This window comes from Odocoileus virginianus, unplaced genomic scaffold (genome assembly GCF_023699985.2).
Source record: "Odocoileus virginianus isolate 20LAN1187 ecotype Illinois unplaced genomic scaffold, Ovbor_1.2 Unplaced_Scaffold_10, whole genome shotgun sequence".
Lineage (NCBI taxonomy): Eukaryota > Metazoa > Chordata > Mammalia > Artiodactyla > Cervidae > Odocoileus > Odocoileus virginianus.
In genome coordinates, this window is record NW_027224272.1 from 2,028,079 (window position 1) to 2,050,332 (window position 22,254).

A 22,254-nucleotide genomic window follows, 5' to 3' on the forward strand; every position below is an offset into this window, starting at 1 on the left:
TAAAATTCCCTTCAATGATTTCCTAGTGGATCACTATCCTAATTCTAATGCCAGGATAGACTCAACAAAATTTACCTAATTTATATTCTATATTACTATTACAGTAGTCTAAGAGTTTCTCAGTTGCCAAATTATACTTGATTTATATTGAGCTCTTAGGCAACTGAAACTCAGGGCAGAGTTTATTTGTTTTGTCAATTGATTGGTTTGGTTTGAGGTTTTGCACGTGAATTTTAAAGGAATTCTTACTAATTGTACAACAGATCTTTTGAATGTAAATGCTAAAAGTTCTCATATGAACTATTAGTCATGTCCTAAACTGTAGAGGTCTCCAAATAAGAAACTTATGCATTCCCATTGTCTAAAAGAAATTCTCTCTCTCTCCCTCCCCCTTGCCTCCCAAACACACACACTGTGGCTATTTACTTGTTAGTACTTCTTGGAAACAGTGGTTCAACAGAAAATATATTCTCTCTTATGTTACATTTTTCTAAATTTTCTGGATTGGTCTTGGAAAAGACTTAGCTGCAGCTGTGGCTGCATTTTCCTAACTTACTTTTTTGGGCTCTTTGCAAACAAAAGGAATGAGGTCAGTTTGGTGGTGTGACTTTTTCTTAATAAAGCCTAAAGGCTCCTGTTGACCACTGATGGTTTTTCTTGTTCTTGTGTTCACAAACCATGGGCCTGATCACCTATTCTGGACATGATTCATACATAGAATCCAAAGTTATTTATCTTTAGAGGCCAAATTCTACCTTTGCCCTTTAGGATTTAGTGCTCTGACATCTCTCTCTCCCATAACACGTTAAACATGGCTAAGGTTGTTCTACCACTGCTTCTGCAAGAACTTTCTAAAGTGAAAGTCATCTAGACTAGACATTTAAAAACTCATTTTAAGAGTCTAACAATGCTTTTTTATGCTTTAGTGTACAAAGGGCTCACGTGGGATCTTACTGAGATGTAGATTTTGATTCAGTGGGTCTGGACTGGGGCTTGATGTTTTTCACTTCTGACAAACAGGTGATGCCTCTGCAGCTGGCCCATGAACCATGATTTGTGTAGCAAAGAACTACACAGTGATTCTCAAACTTGACTGTTCATTAGAGTTATCTATAGAGCTTAAATAAATGTATGTCTGGGTCCTGTGCCCTGAGATTCCAATTTAATTGGTCTGGGATATGATCTGGACAATGGGGATTTTTTTTTTCCATTTATTTTTATTAGCTGGAGGCTAATTACTTTACATCATTACAGTAGTTTTTGTTATACATTGAAATGAATTAGCCATGGATTTACATGTATTCCCCATCCCAGTCCCCCCTCCCACCTCCCTCTCCACCCGATCCCTCTGGGTCTTCCCAGTGCACCAGGCCCGAGCACTTGTCTCATGTACCCAACCTGGGCTGGTGATCTGTTTCACCCTAGATAATATACATGTTTCAATGCTGTTCTCTTGAAACATCACACCCTCGCCTTCTCCCAGAGTCCACAAGTCTGTTCTATGCATCTGAGTCTCTTTTTCTGTTTTGCATATAGTGTTATCGTTACCATCTTTCTAAAGTCCATATATATGTGTTAGTATACTGTAATGATCTTTATCTTTCTGGCTTACTTCACTCTGTATAATGGGCTCCAGTTTCATCCATCTCATTAGAACTGATTCAAATGAATTCTTTTTAATGGCTGAGTAATATTCCATGGCGTATATGTACCACAGCTTCCTCATCCATTCGTCTGCTGATGGGCAACTGGGTTGCTTCCATGTCCTGGCTATTATAAACAGTGCTGCGATGAACATTGGGGTGCACGTGTCTCTTTCAGATCTGGTTTCCTTGGTGTGTATGCCCAGAAGTGGGATTGCTGGGTCATATGGCAGTTCTATTTCCAGCTTTTTAAGAAATCTCCACACTGTTTTCCATAGTGGCTGTACTAATTTGCATTCCCACCAACAGTGTAAGAGGGTTCCCTTTTCTCCACACCCTCTCCAGCATTTATTGCTTGTAGACTTTTGGATAGCAGCCATCCTGACTGGCGTATAATGGTACCTCATTGTGGTTTTGATTTGCATTTCTCTGATAATGAGTGATGTTGAGCATCTTTTCATGTGTTTGTTAGCCATCTGTATGGACAATGGGGATTTAAGAAGTCCTCAAGAGATTCTAATGTGCTGCCAAGAGTGAGAATCACTGTTCCTTTCAACCCTCTCTGTTTCAGTGCATTTTCTTTGTCACATAGAATGGAAGCAAGTGAGGGGTTTCTCTTTCAAAAACAACAAGAGTCATATTGATGACTGGGGGCAGGAGCAATATCTGATTATACACATGCCCAGTTCTATTGCTCAGATGCTATGACCCTGCAAATGTCGATGTGGTCCTGGGACCATCACTTGAGACTTGGGAGAAAGGAAGACTCATCAGTACAAACATTGAGAAGCAAAGCCTGTCTTTTAAAAAGATTTCCAGGTGATATTTATGCACGTTAAAGTTTGAGACTCACTGCTCTAGAAGGCTCTGTTCCTTTGGCAATCATTCTGTGCCAAGTATATGGTGGAACCAACCAGCCCCGATATAAAGACCTTGGAAGTGAAGACACGAGAGAGAAGCCAATCAGTGTTAAATAACTAACAAAATGCTTCACATAGCCTTACAAGCCAACTCCAACATATGCTCACAGCCAGAATAAATTTCAAATCTGTCAAGGAAGTACTTATGCAGCAAAAATAAGTAATAGTTATTATAGCTAATGGCTTCCCAGGTAGCACTAGTGGTAAAGAACTGGCCTGCCAATGCAAGAGATGAAAGAGATGTGGGTTCAATCCCTGGGTTGGGAAGATCCCCTAGAGAAGGGCACGGCAACCCACTCCAGTACTCTTGCCTGGAGAATCCCATGGACAGAGGAATCTGGTGGGCTACAGTCCATGGGGCTGCAGTTGGACACGACTGAAGCAACTTAGCACACACATTATTGCTGATTTATGCAGCATTCTTTTCTATTTTCTTTTTTCTTTCTTTCGGTGATTAATTGTGTGGGCATGCTCTACAGCTCTACATCAGCATTTCTCAACTGAGGGCAATTTTACTTTCCTGGAGACATTTGATATTTCAGTTATCACAACTGGGAAAAGGGCGTGTCAGTGACATCTAGAAGGTAGAGGCCAGATATACTGCTATCAGGGATACACCCTACAATACACAGGACAGATGCCCCCAAAACAAAGAATTATATGGCACTAGAAGTCAATAATCCACTGAGGTTGAGAAACTCTGCTCTATAGTGTATCAATTTAGATTTGTGGGGGGGGGGGGCGGGGGGAGGGGGGAGGGCACGTGCACTCAGTCGCTCAGTCATGTCTAACTCTTTGTGACCCCATGGACTGCAGCCTGCCAGGCTTCTCTGTCCACTGGATTCTCCAGGCAAGAATACTGGAATAGGTTGCCATTTCCTTCTCCAGGGTATCTTTCTGACCCAGGGATCAAACCCGCATCTCTTGTGTCTCCTGCACTGACAGGTGGGTTCTTTACCACTCACTTCACCTGGGAAACCGTGTGTGTGTGTGTTTGTGTGTGTCTGTGTGTGTGTGTCTGTGTGTGCTTATATACATGCTTATATATATATGCTTTTCTTGAAGAGGCAAAATCTCACTTGCAAAGTGGAGTAAGTCAGTTAAAATTATCCTCTGGAAAATCACTCCATTATGAGAAACTGAATGACCAGTCTGATTGAAGAGCAGAGTGACCTAAAGATGTGCAAGTTGGAGTCCTGGAATGGATAGTTCATTTTCTTAGTGCATGCATTAAACACTGCTGCTTGGCACTGTAAAAATAGTCCAGTAACAGCTAAGTATTTACATGTTGGGTCTCATTAGTGTTAAAGTGTCAAAACCCAGTATCTAATAGTAAGCATCCTCGTGCTGGTGGCATTGAACTAGGCCTTCCACAGAGATCAATCCCCAACTTTAATCACTTGTGGAATTTATTTACAATTTGTAAAATGCACATTCAGAGAAGTTCTCTTGGTTGTGCTCTTATCATTTCAGGTGATCAGCTGAGTCTCTCAGGAGTTGGCGAAGCTCTGCTAAGGAAAATCAGTGTTGCCATATAAGCACATCAGATCAGCCAGCCTTGGACATTGATGAGATTCCTTGTACAGAAATGGGTTCTGTTAACTGTTCAGAGACAGGGCTCTAGAGTGAGATGCACAACATGGATCGAAGCAATTCCTGGGAATATGAAAATGGGGAAAAGCTAGAGGCCCGGCACCAGGGATCTGGAAGGCTAATGGTGCTGGCCTCCTTAATTTCTCTGCCTCCTGCCTACATTGCTTTGCGTCCCTTGTCACCAAAGTTCAGAATATATCTTTTGCAGGTGTTCCCGGTGACCCTATGGAGTGCTGGAGGAAAGTATCAGCCCTTCTAGTAATATTGTTCTAACTAAAAATAGAAAGCAATGAGGTTTGCTAATGATTGATATATGACTTTCACACTTGGTTTGTCTGCCAGATGTTCAAGTGTCACACTACGTCCTGAGGAAAACCTGGAGTTTGTCCACAGCTGTGACTTTACTAGTTCCCTTGCTTTCGACATACTGCAACATATGGTGGCTTAAATGTACACAGCTATGTGATTTTTACCTTCTTAATTTATAGAATTTTCACAACCTTGTTTATTGGAATGGGGTATGAGCATAATATCTATTGTTCTCCATGGAGATTCACCAGCTAAATCCTTATAAAACACCAAAAAAGTAGTTGAAATTAGAGATATCAACTTTTTCTTTTACAAAATGATTTAATTTGCTGACCTTTTCAGGGATGTCCAATTGTCAGGAGTTGCTACCTTGCAGGCATTTGAAGATACACACACACTCTCACATGTAATCGGTCACTGTAATAGTAAGTGAGTTTTTATAAAGAACAAGACAATAGTTACTGTTGAAAATAACTAATGCTTTATATAGATTATTATACAAGAAAATATTTAAGGGATTTTGTTTCCATATCTGCATAGTTTTGTTATTGAAAAATATATGTGTCACATATAAAATCTCTGAGATCTAGTTACCTTGAAAACTAGGCTTCAATTTTCTAAATTATTCAAAAACTTCCCAAGGGAAGAGTTTCAGTGGAATTTCAATGTCTTTCACAAAAATCTTTTGTCCCTCCACAGAGGTTCATTGGTTAACTTCTAGCAAAGTGCAAAAAAAAAAAAAAAAAGCATACTTTAAAATAGAGCTACTATGCTTTCTTTTTTAAACAAAAGATAGCTGCTAATTCACAGAGATGACCAGTAACACAATATTCTCTACCTTACAGATATTTAAAGACAAAGATGTACTCCTTACATTTAATCTGTCACACATACATACACACACACACACACACACACACACACATATATATATATACACACATATTTATATAGCAACAGCTTTATTGAAATATAATTCACATACAAAATTCACTCTGTTAAAGTGCATAATTCAGTAGTTTTACAGTATTCACAAAGTTGTTCAATCATCACCACAATCTAATTTCAGAACATATACATCACCCCAGAAGGAATCTCATAGATATTATCAGTAATTTCCTATTCCTGCCTACTCCCAGCCTTTGGCAACGTGGTCATAAAGGACCACATACTGAGAATAAGCAAGAATAACTTACCTACTTGCTCCAGAAAATGGCTTCTTCTGGAATATAAGACAAAATCAACTAAGATAATCCAAAAATTTTATACCATAAACTCTGCCCAATCTGGGGATTCCCTGGTGGCTCAGACAGTAAAGCATCTGTCTAAAATGTGGGAGACCCAGGTTCGGTCCCTGGGTTGGGAAGATGCCCTGGAGAAGGAAATGGCAACCCATTCCAGTACTCTTGCCTAGAAAATTCCATGGATGGAGGAGCCTGGTGGTCTACAGTCCATGGGGTCGCAAAAAGTTGGACATGACTAAGCGAATTCACTTTTGCTTTCATGCCCAGTCTTAAACAGTTTCCCCACTTCACAAGATCAGCCTTAAAATCACCACCCCAAACTCTAAACTCCTATAAATATTCTCTACTGACTGCTCCGCTTCTGAAATGTGACTAAGACTGTCAAATTCTACAATGAGTCTAATAAAGTTAGCTTCACTTCATCTGCAGGTGTTCTCTCTTACTGCAGTGAGTCTGACAGACCAACCTTTGAGTAATCAACAGATGTTTCTGATGGATTCCTGGAATCCATACTCCTGGAATCTCCGGTAGGAGATTAAACCAGTCAATTGTAAAGGAAATCAATCTTGAATATTCATTGGAAGGACTGATGCTGAAGCTGAAGCTCCAATACTTGGGCCACCTGATGTGAAAGACTGACTCATTAGAAAAGACCTTGATGCTGGGAAAGATTGAAGGCAGGAGGAGAAGGGGATGACAGAGGATGAGATGGTTGGATGGCATCACTGACTGACTCAATGGACATGAATTTGAACAAGCTCCAGGAGATGGTGAAGGATAGGGAAGCCTGGCATGCTGCAGTCCATGGGGTCACAAAGAGTCAGGACTGAGAGACTGAACAACTCACTCTCCAGCTGGGTTTCTTGGGCAAGAGTCAGGATAGTTCCAGCTCCCTTTCTCTTGAAAACCATGGAACATCAATAAATGGTGCTGGGAAAACTGGACAGCTACATATAAAAGAATAAAATTAGAACACTTCTTAACACCATACACAAAGATAAACTCAAAATGGATTAAAGACCTAAATGTAAGACCAGAAACTATAAAACTCTTAGAGGAAAACATAGGCAGAACACTCGATGACATAAATCAAAGCAAGATCCTCTACGAAAGCAAGGTGAAAAGACAACCCTCAGAATGGGAGAAAATAATAGCAAATGAAACAACTGACAAAGGATTAATTTCCAAAATATACAAGCAGCTCATACAACTCAATACCAGAAAAACAAACAACCCAATCAAAAAGTGGGAAAAAGACCTAAACAGACATTTCTCCAAAGAAGACATACAGATGGCTAACAAACACATGAAAAGATGCTCAACATCGCTCATTATTAGAGAAATGCAAATCAAAACTACAATGAGATATCACCTCACACCGGTCAGAATGGCCCTCATCAAAAAGTCTACAAACAATAAATGTTGGAAAGGGTGTGGATGAAAAGGGAAACTCTTGCACTGTTGGTGGGAATGTAAATTGATACAGCCACCATGGAAGACAGTATGGAGATTCCTTTAAAAACTAGGAATAACCACCATATGACCCAGCAATCTCACTCCTAGGCATATACCCTGAGGAAACCAAAATTGAAAGAGACACATGTATCCCATTGTTCATTGCAGCACTATTTACAATAGCTAGAACATGGAAGCAACCTAGATGTCCATCGACAGATGAATGGATAAAGAAGTTGTGGTATATATACACAATGGAATATTACTCAGCCATAAAAAGGAACACATTTGAGTCAGTTCTAATGAGGTGGATGAACCTAGAACCTATTATACAGAGTGAAGTGAGTCAGAAAGAGAAAGATAAATACCATATTCTAACACATATATACAGAATCTAGAAAAATGGTACTGAAGAATTTATTTACAGGGCAACAATGGAGAAACAGACATAGAGAATAGACTTATGGACATGGGGAGGGGGAGGAGAGGGTGAGATGTATGTAAAGAGTAACATGGAAACTTACATTACCACATGTAAAATAGATAGCCAATGGGAATTTGCTGTATGGCTCAGGAAACTCAAAACAGGGGCTCTGTATCAACCTAGAGGGGTGGGGTAGGGAGGGAGATGGAGGGAGGTTCAAAAGGGAGGGGATATATGTATACCTATGGCTGACTCATGTTGAGGTTTAACAGAAAACAGCAAAATTCTGTAAAGCAATTATCCTTCAATAAAAAATAAATTAATTTTAAAAAAATGGAAAACACTCACACATTCTTTGCCCTTGTCAAACTCTTGGGAGTGTAGATTAATTCCAATACAGTCACTTTTCCTTTGCATCACTACCAAAGAAAAAGCTCATCTTTCTGCCTGACTGCCTAGTCAGTAGTGATATCCCATCCACTGTCACCTGCCAGCCTTAAGGAATATATATGACAGTCTTAGCTCCCTTAAAACTCTTCTCTTTAAACTTGAGGTGGAATCCAGCCACCCCCACCTTGAGATTGGTATGTGTGGGGTGGTGAGTAATGGGTGAGACTACAGCATGGTAACAGCTTCCTCCAAAGAAATCTCCTCACAAATTCATTCTTCAAAATCTGCTCAACTCCAATACTCTTAAAGGATTTTAAGATTTGAAAAATTAACAACTTTCTTTTGAAAATTTGAATTTAGTATAGCAATCACACTTTGGAATCTATGTATTATATCTTGGTTCCTCAGTCAAAATTCTCACCATGACATTTAGCTATAGTCACACTGTGTGTGTGTGTGTGCGCGCGTGCGTGCGTGTGTGCACGCTCATTCAGTTGTGTCTGACTCTTTGCGACCCCATGGACTGTAACCACCAGGCTCCTTTTTCCATGGAATTGTCCAAGCAAGAAATACTGGAGCAGGCTGCCATTTCCTACTCCAGGGGATCTTCCCAACCCAGGGATCGAACCTGCATCTCTTGCATCTCCTGCATTGGCAGGCATGTTCTTTAGTCATATATTATTCCCCCTTATTCTCAGGAGACACATTCCAAGACCTCCAGTGGATGCCTGAAACTGTAGCTAGTACTGGATTCTATAAATATTGGGCTTTTTCCTATACATAATACATACTTATGACAAAGTTTCATATATAAATTAGACACTGTCAGCTCAGTTGCTCAGTCATATCCGATTCTTTTTGACACCAGGGACTGTAGCATGCCAGGCTTCCCTGTCCATGTCCATTGAGTCAAGAGATAGCAATAATACCTAATAATAGAAAAATTTTGATAATACACTGCAATATAATGTAATAAAACGTGAATGTGGTCTCTCAAAGCAACTTATTGTACAAATCTAATGCCTTTTCCATCTTAACTAATCATTTATGCACTGTGGCCCTAACTTTTGCAGTTTCAGGTGGGGTAGCAGAACAAGTGCAAATGGCTTTTTCCTTCTTCACAATTACATGAATAGAAGATTCATTCTTACCATAGATCTTAGCAACCTCAGCATATGATTTTTTTTCTTTATTAAGTTGAGAACTTTCACCTTTTCACTTAAAGGAAACAATTTAAAGCTTCTCTTTGGCATGTCTGAATTACCAGCCTCACTTTTCTTGTGCTTTGGGACCATTATTAAAGAAATGAGAATGACCTGAAGACAAGTACTGTGATCCTGGGACAGTCGATCTGATAACTGAGAAGGCTATTGAGTGCCTAGCAGGCAGGATCCGCTGGACAAAGGGATGATTCACATCCTGGGTGGGACACAGCAGGGTAGTAAGAGATTTCATCAAGCTACTCAGAGCATCATAGAATGTAAACTTTATGAACTGTTTACTTCTAGAACTTTCCCTTTAATATTTTCAGACAGAGGTAGACCACAGGTAATTGGAACTGCAGACAGCAAAACTGCAAATGGGGGGAGGGGTACAGTATTGTGGGGTAAATGTCTCAAATGCTTACTTTACTGAGAAGCATTTTCTGTTAAAAATAAGTTTGAGGACCAACAATCTAGCCCAGTGCTTCTCATGCTTTAGTGTACGTACAAAGTTACGATGGGACTCTTCTTAAAATGCAGATAAACTGATTCTGATTCCATAGGTCTGCAGTGAGGACAGAGAGTCTGCATCCCTTACATAATCTCCCAAGAGATGTGAAAGCTGCTGGTCCTCAGACTATAAGACTAGCTAGGCTCCCTGTCTCGGGAGTTAGATCAGAATTGTGAATTCTCTGAGCTAGAAAATTGAAAACAGAACCACAACCATAGTGTAATCACTCATCCTTGTATGGTCCAGACAAAGAGATAATGAGCAAAAATCTGGGCTAGGAACTGGGCCGAGTATAAAAAATAATAAAACTGAGAAGAGGGGGTGAAGGGAAGGGAGGATTCCAAAAGGAGCCTGATTATAGATGTGAGACCATAATAGGCAGAAGATAAGAATGGGTCAGAAGAGCGAGACAGACTAATGGGAGTAAGAACACAGACAAAACCAACATAACCTAGCATTCCTGGTCCATGTTTCATTAGGCAGACACATTTCCAAATGCCAGTTTTGCTGTGCTCCTCAGTGATTTTTTGTTTTGATGGATATTAAAAGAACTTGAGGAGGTGGGAGATGATCTGATAATAGGGAAGACACAGGTCCAGCCTGCTTATTTACACACTCACTGCTGCTCTGCCACATTTGGGAAATTTTCTTTTGAGAAGTATCCAAACTGATAGTAAAGTTATTGCATAAGTTGGGAAAATAGAATTATAAAAAAAGTCCAGCCTACGCAAAACTATACTTAGTTATCTTATAAGTTAGTTGAAAGTAGAATAATTTCCAATGTTTTCTCTGTTGGAAACTATTCACCATTTTTTTGTTTATGTAGTTAAAACAGAAATTTTGAGGAGGGTATGGGGTCAGTCATTTTCAGCAGTGTCTTTTGAAAGAGCAAAGATGATGCTGGATAAACAAGAAATGTCCATAAGCAGGAGTTTTCACTGTTCGATTTTTGCATTCAGGAAAAACTGCACATGTCTGTCAAGATCTCTCATAAGCAACAGTGACAGAGCATCTCACTTACATAGCATATTCCCCACTTATAAATACATATATTGAGACAAATGGTTTAAGGGAAGCACTTTATAGGCACTACAATCAAGGGCTAATGAATCAGTGTTTCTGGTCCAATGACATAATCAAAAAAGAAAAAGGAAACAAATGAAAGAAAAAAAAACAGTATAGTTTTAGTCTACTTACTGAACTAGAGAAAAAGATACTTTTATTTCTCAGCGTTAAAAATATTTTACAATGGTTCTATTTATAAGAGGCTGTGGGTTATATCAGAGGCAACTTACCATCTTGAAAGTTGAGAAATGAATTTAATTCCAGCTAAGCAACATATGTGATTGCCATAAAATGAAAATCTTTACTAAAATATATATAACAACCCAAGACTAGTATTTACTGTCTGAAATCTATGCCTTGGTTAACTTTTTTAAAAATAATCTTTCCAGTCATTATATTTATATGCTGGTATCCTCATTATCATTTCTCTCTCTTCTTTTGGGAACAGTATTATAAGTGGTTTAGTGATAGAAAAAATAAATGCAGATGAATCATGAAGATTCTTTAAATGAATCTTAAATCTTATTAAAATACTTGAGTCATTTGTGTTTCCCTCCCACTTGGGCAATAAAAGATTCATCTAATCTAAATCATTTTCTTTTTCTTTAACAGTTTCTGTATTTTTTTTTAAACCTGAAGAAAACTTCAGAGCATTTCCCTCTAAGGGACTGAGAACTTGTATATCTGACCCTGGACAGGAAGGATGCAATTAGTATTCTCTTATATAATCATATTAATTTCCTTTTACATAATGAAGTACAAAATGTTTGAGAGGAGAAAATAAACCATGACCATATCCATTAAATTAACGCAAACCTTGAACTTACATATTTTTTCTTCATTTGCCAATTATAGGCTTTTTTCTCCCTCTCCCTATCCACACTTGCCCTGATGACCCATTCTTGTCACAAAATGCCCACATCTATTGATCAACTTAACAAACGATTACTGATTTTGCAATTTTCAGCATATTTCAAGAATTTCAATCATGTTGATTTGAGGACAACCTTAGAAGGGACCCTTTGGGGATAGATGTATATGGCAAGTCATTAAAACCAGGACAATAAACACATTCGCAATCTACGTACACATAATGATCCTGGGTTACAATAACAGTGGTGCTTAGTGCTATTTCCGTTGAATATTTATTCATCCATGGGTATATAAGCCTACAGGCTATTAATAACTCTGAAGGAAAGAGTGTCAGATTTCTAGTTCCTATGTAGGTATTAATTCTTTAATGTCTCTGGTGAAATTAAATTGCTTTAGAAATCTGAAATTGTGTTAATATTCTGCATTCTCTGTCTAGCTTAAGGACTGAGAACATCTGTAAATATTAAACTGGAAAATTACCAATATAAATTTGGGTTGGTAAAAACTATTAAAGTAACACTGCCCTTTTTTAAATTGCAGTTTAGTTGATTTGGGGCTTCCCAGGTGGTGCTGGAGGGGCTTCCCTGATAGCTCAGTTGCTAAAAAATCAGCCTGTAATGCAGGGAGACCCCAGTTCGATTCCTGGGTGGGGAAGATCTGCTGGAGAAGGGATAGGCTACCCACTCCAGTATTCTTGGGCTTCCCTTGTGGCTCAGCTGGTAAAGAATCCGCCTGCAATGTGGGAGACCTGGGTTTGATCCCTGGGTTGGGAAGATCCCCTGGAGAAGGGAAAGGCTATCCACTCCAGTATTCTGGCCTGGAGAATCCCATGGATAGAGGAACCTGGTGCGCTAGAGTCCACAGAGTCGAAAAGAGTTGGATACGACTGAAGTGACTTAGCACACACAGATACTTGATCTACAATGCTGTATTAGTTTCAGATGTACAAAATAGTGATCCAATATTTTTATAGATTATGTTCCAGTTAAAGTTATTATAACATATTGGTTATATTCCTTGTGCTACATACTACATCCTTGTATCTTACTTATTTTTTATGGTAGTTTGAACCTCCTAAGCCTCTTATACTATTCTTGCTTCTCCTACCACCTCTCTCTCCTCTAGTAAGCACTAGTCTGCTCTTTGTACCTATGAATCTATTTCTGTTTTTTCACAGTTATTTGTCTTACTTTTTAGATTCCATATATAAGTGAATACAGATAGTATTTGTCTTACTCTGCCTGACTCCACCAAGCATAATACCCTCCAAGAACATCCACATGGTTGCAAATGGAAAAATTTTGTTCTTTTCTGTAGTAGAATAATAATCTGCTTTATACATAAACTTAGGTCGCTTCTATATCTTAGCTATAATAGATAATACTGCTATAAATGTTGGGCACATACATCTTTTTGATTGAGTGTTTTCATTTTCTTTGGATGTATACCCGGGAGTGAAATTGCTAGATCATCAAATATTTTTAATTATTTGAGGAACCTCCATATGGTTTTCCATTGTGGTTGCAGCAATTTACATTCCCACTAGCAATGAACCAAGATTCCCTTTTCTCCACATCCTTGCCAACATTATTTCTTCTCTTTCTGAGGACAGACATCCTAACAGGCATGAGGTTTTAACTGTGGTTTTGATTTGCACTACCTTGATGGTTAGCGCTGTTGAGCATCTTTTCATGTGCCTGTTGACCATCTGTATGTCTTCTTTGGAAAAATGTCTCTTTAGGTCTTTTGTCCATTTTTAATTGGCTTGTTTGATTTTTTCATATTCAGTGTTATGAGCTCTTTATATATTTTGGATATTAACTTGTTATTAAACATATCAGAAGATACTTGCAAATATCATCTCCCATTCAGTAAGTTGTCTTTCATTTTGTTGATTGCTAACTTTTCTTAAGGAAGGAAAAAAATACTATTAAACTTCTGATTTGTGGTTACCAAGTAGTTCATATATGTTGACCTATATCTACCTGTTTCAAGGTTTTTTTTGTTTTGTCTATCCTTCAATTCTGAAAGATAGCTTTGCTCAGTTGAGTATTCTAAGTTGTAGGGTTTTTTCCTTCAGCATTTTAAATATATCATGCCACTCCCTAGTGGCATGTTTCTGCCGAAAAACCAGCTGACTACCTTATAAGGGGTTCCCTTGTATGTAACTCTTTGTTTTTCTCTTGCTGCCTTTAGAATTCTCTCTTTAACTTTTGCCATTTTAATTATGATACTACTTGGGGTGGGTCTCTTTGGGTTTATCTTTTTCCGGACTCTGTGCTTCCTGTACTTGGATATCTGTTTTTTCCTTCATGATTGAGATATTTTCAGCGATACCTTCATCAGATACATTTTCTACCCTTTTCTTCTCTATTCTTCTTCTGAGACTCTTATAATGCAAATGTTAGTAGTTTGATGTTACCCCAGAGACTCCTTTAAAAAGTCTCATTTTTAAATTAGTTTTTCTTTTTGCTGTTTTGATACAGTGATTTCTATTTTTCTACTTTCCATGCTGCTTATGAAGATTAGATAATCAGGGAGAAACTATTGAAGATTAGAAAATTAGAGAGAAACTATGAATGAACCCATGCAAAGGAAGATGGTTTCCTGCCAATCTCTAAGACCAGTGATTCTTTGAATCGGCATGGTATGATAGCTGAAAACAAAGGTATCCACAAGAAATTTTGCTTACCCTGGTGCGTGTTTGCCCCAGGCTAACAAATGCAATAGTGTCAGATTCTTAGGAAGGAGACAAGGTTTAAGCCATCCGTAACTCGAAGATGAGCTCATTCCCATGAACACATACATCTCAATCTGTTCTCTGTTAAACATCTACCAGTCAGTTCAGTCGCTCACTCGTATCTGACTCTCTGCGACTCCATGGACTCCAGAATGCCAGGCTTCCCTGTCCATCACCCAGAGCTTACTCAAACTTATGTCCATCGAGTTGGTGATGCCATCCAACCATCTCATCCTTTGTTGTCCTCTTCATCTCCCACCTTCAATCTTTCCTGACCTTGACAGGTAGCTCCAATCTTTGAACTCTGAGAATTATTTTCTGCATACATAGGTGACTCAGACTCATGACTTACTCATGGTAGCTTCCCATCTTATATACTAACTTCTCAAAGAGAGTACAGTGTTTCCTTTTTGAATACTAAGGTACTCAAAATGAGAATAACTGCAACAACACAAACCCACAATGTTTGAATAATTTTATCTCAAGTGATAAGTAATATTTATAGTGATGCCAAATTAATTTACAAAGGGAAAGTGATTTTCTGACTAGTTTTAGAAGAAAGGCCAATTTTGGCAATGAAGCATATTAATGAGAAATAATAAAAATGTTAACATCCTGGCATAAGATTCTAAATAAAATCCACCATAAGATATTTTAAAGCATATGGGTTTTGGGGAGGGGGTTGGAACAGAAGATATGTGGGAGGAGATATGTAGGAGCCGAGTAGCACAGATAACACATTTTATTATTCATTACAGTTCTCTGGAGAAAAAATTACTAAAGGAGCTGGGATACAGCCAGCAGAAATAGCAACAATTCTTTGTGTTGAGGATCTAACACTGCATGGGAACACATATTCTTGGGACTGCACTTTCAAATACAGAATGAAATACCAACATCAAAGAAGATCACCATTTAGAAGAGGTTTGTGGTTAAGCAGCACCTTTTTCAGAAGGAACTTAACAATTTTTATTGATGAATGTATACTTAGTTATTTAAACATGCACTACTTTTTTTTTTCTTAATAGCTATACAAGCTCTGGGCTTGTATAATGGCAATATACAGGTAGCGCTAGTGGTAAAGAACCCACCTGCCAATGCAGGAGACATAAGAGACGCAGGTTTGATCCCTGGGTTGGGAAGATCCCCTGGAGGAGGGCATGGCAACCCACTCCAGTATTCTTGCCTGGGAAATCAATGGACAGAGAAGCCTGGCAGGCTACGGTCCATAGGGTCGCAAATAGTCGAACACAACTGAAGCGATTTAGCATGGCATGCATGCATACAAGCTCTAGGCTATGCCAGAGAGATGGTTCTTCTAAGTTTCCCAGGTTGGCTGCTAACTTATGATGACTGACCAATAAGAAGACATTTGTAATTTCTTGGTCCTTAGCACCATCCATACACTGAGAAAGCCAGGATCCACTCTACAACTGAAGATTCCCTGAGACTCTTGTATTACCCTCCAAAATAAAAAATGTTTTGAGACAAAAATTCTAAATGGTTGAAAGAATGAGTCCTTTTGGTCTTGTAAGGAGAAAAACTATATACACCTAATTTTTAATATAATTAAAGAACCAAAACATCCAAAATAATGAGTCACTTGATCGAGTATGATATCAATGGCAAGTTTAGATGACAAATTGAAAGACCTCATTATGAGCCAAGGAATTATCAGTGTTAACTGGAGAAAGCCTGGAATAACAAAGATTTTAAGGTAATTTTTACCACCGAAATCAGTCTCCTCCAACATTTAAATAAATGAAGGCAAAAAGAGGAAATGAATGTGCTAAGAAATGAGAGCTCAAGGAGGAATAGGTTAGTTTATTCCTAATTTATAAAAATATTAGAATACATGTAAATAAAGGGATGTTGTCATTGAGTACATGAAGATAAAAAGATGAAAGATGGTAGAGAAAAGAGGACTAATTGGACATGGTTAGAGTTCATGGAATCAGAAATACTAGTAGCTTTGACAGGAAAATTTGACTGTGGGAATACCAGACTACCTAACCTGCCTCTTGAGAAATCTGTGTGCAGGTCAGGAAGCAACAGTTAGAACTGGACATGGAACAACAGACTGGTTCCAAATAGAAAAGGAGTACATCAAGGCTGTATATTGTCACCCTGCTTATTTAACTTATATGCAGAGTACATCATGAGAAACACTGGGCTGGAGGAAGCACAAGCTGGAATCAAGATTGCTGGGAGAAATATCAATAACCTCAGATATGCAGATGATATCACCCTTATGGCAGAAAGTGAAGAAGAACTAAAAAGAGCCTCTTGATGAAAGTGAAAGAGGAGAGTGAAAAAGTTGGTTTAAAGCTCAACATTCAGAAAACTAAGATCATGGCATCCGGTCCCATCACCTCATGGCAAATAGATGGGGAAACAGTAGAAACAGTGGCAGACTTTATTTTTGGGGCTCCAAAATCACTGCAGATGGTGATTGCAGCCATGAAATTAAAAGACGCTTACTCCTTGGAAGAAAAGTTATGACCAGCCTAGACAGCATATTAAAAAGCAGACATTACTTTGCCAACAAAGGTCCATCTAGTCAAGGCTATGGTTTTTCCAGTAGTCATGTATGGATGTGAGAGTTGGACTATAAAGAAAGCTGAGCACCGAAGAATTGATGCTTTGAACTGTGGTGTTGGAGAAGACTCTTGAGAGTCCCTTGGACTGCAAGGAGATCCAACCAGTCCATCCTAAAGGAGATCAGTCCTGGGTGTTCATTGGAAGGACTGATGTTGAAGCTGAAACTTGAATACTTTGGCCACCTGATACAAAGAGCTGACTCATTGGAAAAGACCCTGATGCTGGGAAAGATTGAAGACAGGAGGAGAAGGGGACGACAGAGGATGAGATGGTTGGATGGCATCACCGACTCAATGGACATGAGTTTGGGTAAATTCCGGGAGTTGGTGATAGGCAGGGAGGACTGTGGTGCTGCATAGGGTCGCAAAGAGTCAGAGACGACTGAGTGACTGAATTGAACTGAACTGAACTGAACTTGACAGGAAAGTGGGAATCCTGCTCTGCAAGGAGAGGGAAGACTGATATTCACAGAGGCACTTAGAGGTAATGAGGAGGGGAGGGGATTATAAAGTGGATTTTCTAATTATATAGACTCAATCTTTCAACTATTTTGTAGATATGGTCATTTATTAAGAGTAAGAGATGCTGTGATTAAATTATACCCTTGACGAGTGCATGAAGAGTTTGAAATGGCTTCCATGGTCATTATAACAGGAACTCATCAAGAAGTATATTTTTTTTATTGTCAAGGAGCAGTGAAGGAGCACTCAGGGCTAGAAAACATTAATTTGTAGTGGATGTTCACAGCAAATGATCATAATTTTCTTCAGATCAACTCTTGGCACCAAAAGCTTGGTAACTGGCAACGCTGACCTGGTGGTTCAGAGTAAGGTTTCTAGGTGAGAAAGAAAATAAGAGGCCTGGGTCTTGGCAACTGGTAGATGGCCTTGTTGCTACCAGATAGGCTATAGTAGATCCTTGCTGAACATACTCTTACAGAACGTCAACATCAGACAAGGATTCTCTCCGTGATGGTGATAAAAACAAGACTACACTGATCTCTCCTGCAACAGAAATTTAAACAGCAACAATGAAAGCAAAGTTCCTGGACAACCACAAAAATGACCAAGAATTTCCCCTTGTCTGTTAATGTGAGTGATCACTACCAATGGCCCAGGGACAATTCCAGCCCTGCTCAGTTCCTTCTGTCACCAAGAAAAAAACCGCTCTCATTTTCTGCAACATGCACTCTAAAACAAACATTCACTTCCTTGAAACTTCCTTAAAGTCAATTAGCATACACCCAAATCCTAGAATAATTGCCAACTCTTTCTTATTGGAATGTCCCACTGTTCCCCATGGGTTAGTCTCCCTTGCTACAAAAAAAAAAGCTTACTTTGTTGACTAGAAATATTCCTAATGGTATCCTGCTGAAGTCATTAACACAGGAAAGATATGGAGAGAACTCACAACAGTGATGAAGAATTGGTTTAAACTGCGAGAGACTATGATAGACTCACTATGACGATGACAATGTGTATTGAACACTTACAACTTAACGCCTCCAAGTACAGCTTCTTGCACTCAGTAAACTCTACTGATTGAAGACTAATGTTTATTTTAAACATGGAGCTTAAAGTAAATTCTTTGATCTCAAGATGAGTAGACTTTACACAGCAATTCAGATTTACAGAGTATGTTAGAAACACAAGGATGCTGCGGTGTTTCCTTTCTTTCTCCACTGACATGACAGGGAAGGGAATGGGGGATCCCTGGCCAAAGAGGTGAGCTGAGGGAATTACTTTCTCCCATCTCTTACAAGGTAAGATAAATTAAATGAAATTCATGTATTTTGTTATCTAGATACTACCCTCAACCACAAGGCATCAATGGAGAATAAATATCACTAAATAGCCAATCTATTTTGAAGTTACTCTGACAAAATAATATTGAGGTGCATCTTTTAAAATGAAGATTATCAGATTTAGATTAAAATATTTACTTTTTCAGAGAGCCTCCCTAAGACCCTGCCTGATTCTCTCCCTAAGGTGGTATCAGAGAATATGGACAAAAGGGTTTTAAGGATCTTTCTTATGAGTCAAGGCACTCAGGTGTTTATTCCTCTGGTCCCTGTGACAAGATTCCTTGTAAACATGGTTGTGGCTAACCCTGCTAACAGTTTGACTGAAATTTGTGATGGGTTCAATGAGTGATCTGGTCATTTTTAACTCAGTCAGGACAACTGGACCCCACCTCGCTCCATCACATCTGTTGGCTTGACAGCTACAGTGAGTCCCTCATCAGGTCAGCCAGTTCTCAATCCAGTGCCTGTGCCATATGGGAACTGAGAGTGGCTCAGGAAAGGAAAAGAAAACTTTAGGTCTCCCTTCTGTCAGATTCTATCATAGGCCAACTTCCTAGAGTCTTGTTCAAGGTTGGTGGGAGAGTGAAGTGAGTGAAGTGAAGGGCAAAGTGACCTTTCCCGAGCTCTCTCAGTGGATAGTAAAAGCAATGGCTTCCTTCTCAGGCATTAATGTCACCTTTATTTATTAAAAGTACCTCCCTCCTATACCCTATATCCACAAACTGAGAAATTGGTGACTGCTTCTTTCTTTCCTTCTCTCCCTCCTTTTCCTCCCCCTTCCATCATTTCCCAGCCAGAAATGGACACTATTTCTCTACAGCTCCCCTATGCCCTATTTTCCTTGTACTGTTGGGAAGTAAGTTTAAGAGCCCAAGTCTTACATGGATGGGGTAAGGAATAACTATAAACAAATTTTGTTAGGTTGATGCCTCATAGCTTAAGATTTAGAAAATACTTGCTAAAGATGATGCTGGACTTTTAAGGCTGCCACCTAGTGTCATAATCCAATTTAGGAGAGTATTAACTATTATCTAGGTCTTCGGTAACCAGGCACAGTTACCTCTCAGAAGATGGATGCCTAAAGAAAACTAAGTCAACTATAGTTTACAGAAGTAAATAAAAAAATAAACTAATCTGTTAGTTCAAAAGAACTGATTGATAAAGAAATTGTAATGATGATGTAAATTTGTGATAGCAAAACAGCAACCAAGAAGAGTTCTAGAGTTTCTGACATTGTGCATCTTGACATGTCAGACACTTTTGAGTATTTGGGGTGAAGCTGGGGTTCTCCGATTTTTTCTGTTGCTGGAGGGGCATTTCATGGGTAACTCTGAAAGAGACAGCACTATACAAAACTTTTACATTCCAGGAGATTTGCTCTCTCTTTAATGTCAATAAGCATAATACATGGTGGCAATATATGTTTTATATGTATATTTTGGATTTAAGAAACCTTGCCTATAGTCATCTCAATGAATGATTCTAATTTTCCAATCTGCAACCTGATTCACTTGCTCTATAATTCTCTATTGCGACTATTTTAAAACTACGATGAAAAGGCCAAGCATAAGATATAAGCATTTCCCTAATCAGAGCAGAGAAGTGAAGATTTTAATAAATCTATTTAAAATGTTCTGGGGTCTGGAATAAAAATGTTAACATAACACAAAATATACTATTAAACATATTTACACACTAAATATCCCTTAATATTGTACAAATACTAATTCTTAACCAAAACTGGTTTATAGTCTACATTACTGAAATTCCATTTTTCCTACTTCATGAATTATTTCAAAAGCAATTTTCACCAGCATGTGACTATAAAGTGCTGGTATTTTTAATCTTCTGTAAATACATTCAAAGTTTAAACACAGTGGGAAGTTTCTTCCCTGTTGGAAATTTCATACAGCTGTGCTGAGCAAAAGACATTGAGCTGTCTTTCAAATTGGATGTATTAATTTAACTAAACTAAATTAAATTCCATACTGTTGGACACCAACCAGATTTAAAATCTTATAGTTTAAAGGTTAAAAACCACTCTTGTTTCAAATAAGGCATTAAATTGTAGAGTAACAAATAGAATTATCATCTTAATATCAGTTAAGGGATCAAATTACATGCATTTGGAAATGACTGATTTATACAGACGTGCCATACCTGGATCTCTAACCTCCAAGATCTGATGATCTGAGGTGGGAAAAAAGTAATAAATAAAATAAAATGTAACAAATAATAGAAATAAAAATAGAAATAAAGGGCACAATAAATGTAATGTGCTTGAATCATCCTGAAACCATCCCCCCACCCCAGGTGGTGGAAAAATTTTCTTCCATGAAACCAGTCCCTGGTGCCAAAGTTGGGGATAGCTAAATTTTCATTAAACCTATTTACATGCATATGCAAAGAACTTGCAAAATATTTGCCATGTCTATTTGCTATATTAAGTGGATACCACTTAATAAAATACTATAAGTATTATAATTTCCATAATTCTCATTACTTCTCTAACTGTAGAAATATATTGAGTCTTACCTTGACTAATGGCAAGATTGTACTATGGAATGTTTCCAAGGTTTTATATTTCAGAGGGCAGGAAGTATTGTTCCAGGCAGTAATTTCTAGGAAGCATGATAGATAGGAGCAAGAGTCATAAAAGCCGTCCTTTGATTCTTCCTGGTGATCTCAAGTGCCTACAGAAAAAACAAACCTTTCCAGAGTATTTAGAACCATGTCATGAATAAATTGGTCTTTTAATTTAACCCTACTCAAGCCGATATATCACCAACTGAATAGAACATGAAATGGTCTAAGAGGTGCTGCTATTGACTGATGCATAAAGGCAATAAGACACATTGGAGACTGTGTTCCACTTTGCTGTGTTAACTAAGGGAACTAGGATGATTACAAATGTCCATAAGTCCTAGTCAAAGTACACGTTAGCCCCAGAGAAACCTTATAATCTTAGACTATCACCAGCAATGAAGAGTGCAAGTTGTTTTTAACTAATCTGAGCATAACACATTGTCCCCTTAAGTATAAAGAGATAAAAACAGAATTCAGCAATGATGCATTATTTGGAAAGAGAACACAATGACAAGTAGACATGGAGTTCCAGGCCACTAGGTTGCATGCTATGCAGTGATGTCAAGCTGTCAGTAGATACAAGCTCGGGATAAAGCAGCCATCTAGAGTATGGGGAACGTAGAGAGGGAAATATAGTCATCTGAAACAAATAAGAATTAATATCAAAAGGCAAAATATGTGGAATGTTCTGAAAGTATGTCCAAAAAATTCTTAGATACTTTTCTTATTAAAATGTGAAGTCAAATTCCCCTCTGGAATACGGGTTGGACTTAGTGACTAGCTTTCAGTTAATAGAATGTGGTTAGAATGATTCTACTTGACTCCTCAGGTTAGGTTTGAAAAAGCATTAAGGTTTCCTCCTGGCTTTCTCTTTCTCAAGATGTTTACCAACAG